Source organism: Sparus aurata, unplaced genomic scaffold, assembly GCF_900880675.1.
Source record: "Sparus aurata unplaced genomic scaffold, fSpaAur1.1, whole genome shotgun sequence".
NCBI classification, from domain to species: Eukaryota; Metazoa; Chordata; class Actinopteri; order Spariformes; family Sparidae; genus Sparus; species Sparus aurata.
Genome location: NW_022045109.1, coordinates 94932 through 97894, shown reverse-complemented (window position 1 = coordinate 97894; position 2963 = coordinate 94932).

Sequence of the window (2963 nt, the reverse complement as noted above, 5' to 3'; positions counted from 1 at the left end):
TGTTATGAGTTTGTAGGAGACACTACTTTGATAAATATTTGATAATTAATCACTGGCGATTAATTTACACTCGTTTACAGGGGCACCACCTCCGATATTTGAATTCTAAACTAATCTCGGAGGTAATTAGTTAAGATATCAACTGTCCAAGTTTGGTAGACAGATAAATAATCAATCTCAAATGAATCTTGTTTAATTTCAGTGTCTATTTGTTCCTATTCTGAAGCAGTGAATTCTTTCCACGATCCCATCGATTTCCTACTTCAAATTAAACGTGCACAGACAACGACATAAGATTAAATATGTTTATTAACTAAATAAATGCAGATTAAATGACATGAGATAAATTCAAACGGGTAACAAAATAACAGAAAGTGTGAAGACTGGAATGAATTATTGACTGGATGGATTCAGACAATGGTGGATTTTGACATGGAACCGTTAATTCGCGAGTACGGGATTAATTTCTAACGGAATTATATGGGAGATGTTTGGATTTATGATATATATATATTCGAAGCTTTCACAAACACCAACTCTGATATCATTCACATGTGACTCTTGTCGTGTGTGGAGTTCTTGGCCTACTTTTGTTTGAAGAGGGGAGATGATCCAGAATCCGGGCTCTCTGGGTCAGCTTAGATGCCGAAGCCGCTTCCGTCCAGCCGCAGGATGATGGCGAGGCAACCCCTGGTGACGTAGTGTTACCGGCACAGCGGGGATTCCGTCTGAGCTCTTTGCGGCCTGTCGGCTTCCGTACCGCTGGAATTTAATGCCGTCTCGGGCCGAACTCCCTCTGCCCAGCGAAGTGTCTCGCTTGAGATCGCTGCAGGCGGTTCTGCTGTAGATATGTTTCTTCACGGCTTCTTGAGCAGTTTAACTGCACCGACTTCGTGATGGCTTAAGAGTTATCAGAGTCTCGATAGAATTGGTGATTACGGAGCTCCGAATATATATTGAATTGACTTTCTTGCGTAAAAATAACTGGGAGAGAAATGCCGGCCGGACAGTCCTTCTCTGTTACTAATACAAGAAAACAAAAATGGTTTCTTTGGCTTTAAGTACGATACTCTAACAATGAGCAAAATATCACAAAATAAAAGAATCAATTTCGTTCTTGCTCGAGGTTACTAAGTCTCAGAGCTTCAAAAATCTGGCAAAGTACGGAAATTAACTTGAAAAGTAAGAAGTTGCGCGTACTAAAAATTAAAGTAAGTACGAAAGTGGCAATCGAAAGCAAGCGAAGAATGCGAAGAAGTTTTTCAGGAGAAGAGAGGAGAGTTTCAGGAGAAGCGGAGTTTTTCAGGAGAAAGCCCGTGAGCAGCGGGATACATGGACTTTTATTGTTTTAACCGGGGGCGGAACTGAGGGCGGACTCGGGCGGACTCGGGCGGCCTGGTCACGTTGTTTCCTCCGGCGACGTCATAGCTCATGTTACCCGATTTCTCACTTGTTGAATCAATCTAATGATTTGATAAAGTTTTAAATCGCAACTGACTATGTGCTGAAATCCACCATGGTCTCACATTAACAATTGTTATGGAAATATAAAAGAACACAATTGAAGTTGCCTAATAGGCAAAAGACAAATTATTGGTTAAAATACAACACAAATACAAGCACATAATCATTAAAGGCACTAATGGCTCAAGAATATCTCATACATTGACAGTTTATACTTCCCAGACATGTATCAGATTAAAAGAAATCGTCTAAATACTTAGAAATAGATGATAAAATAGAACATTCCATTAGTATTGGCCTTTGAAATTATACCAAAACTTACCAGGAGGTGGTACTCTAGCTCCACCAAAATATTGACATTAACCCTGTGATTCTTAACATAAGTTTTCTTTAACCAACACAAATGAGAGACAGAGCATGTTTGAGGTCTCATTTAGCTAGTTAAAGGTAAACTGTCAAAAGAAAATGAGTTTGTAACCTAATGTTTTTTGTATTACAGAAGAAATCAAGGCTTTTGGTTTCTTTAAAAATGAATGTGAAGACACCCTGCCGGGTTTAAGTGTCGTAACTTATGGGATGACATCTTTTATAGTACATGCCAGATGTAAGCCTTTCCTTTGGTGACAAGCAAGTTGTAACAAAGGATAAACCTGATGTTCTCCAGTGATGGAATTGGCACTGAATGTAAACAGTCCGTGAAAGCGTAGACAGGCACTGATGTAACCCAGGTATTGATCAAGTCCTTTCTGGGCCTGATTGTCCATAGGTTTGTTATGAGAGGCTCTAATAAGGCCAGAGTGTGAGAGAGAGGGCAATAAAAGGGTCAGGACTCTCTCTAGGCGGGGGGAAGGAACAGAATCAGGAGGTTATCTGGTGATTCCACATGAGAACTCAGCAGGACTGTCCTTTCTCGCAGGCGAAAAATGCATATAGCTGGATCACATGCTGTTTTTGTCAACAGCATAGTGTCAAAGAAAAGGGGGGCAAAGGAAGTACAGTATCCAAGCTACCACAATATGGCAGGGAGTAGGTGAGAGGTGAGATGGACACTGACATGCCACTCACACCTCCTGTGGTGAGAGAAACAGAGGACGATGGCTGGTTCCTACAAGTTCCTATAAAGAGTTATTATGTGAGTGTGATCTTTTCTCACAGTTCTTCTGTTTCTGTGAGTAGAATCAGTTTGTGGTCTGATGTCCATTACACACCGAGCCTGGAGGAGTAATGGCTGGAGGATGTAGGGTCAGTGGGAGGATGTAGGGTCAGTGAGGAGGGTGTAGGGGTCAGTGAGGAGGATGTAGGGTCAGTGTGGAGGATGTAGGGTCAGTGTGGAGGATGTAGGGTCAGTGAGGAGGATGTAGGGTCAGTGAGGAGGGTGTTAGGGTCAGTGTGGAGGATTGTAGGGTCAGTGTGGAGGATGTAGGGTCAGTGAGGAGGATGTAGGGTCAGTGAGGAGGATGTAGGGTCAGTGAGGAGGATGTAGGGTCAGTGAGGAGGAT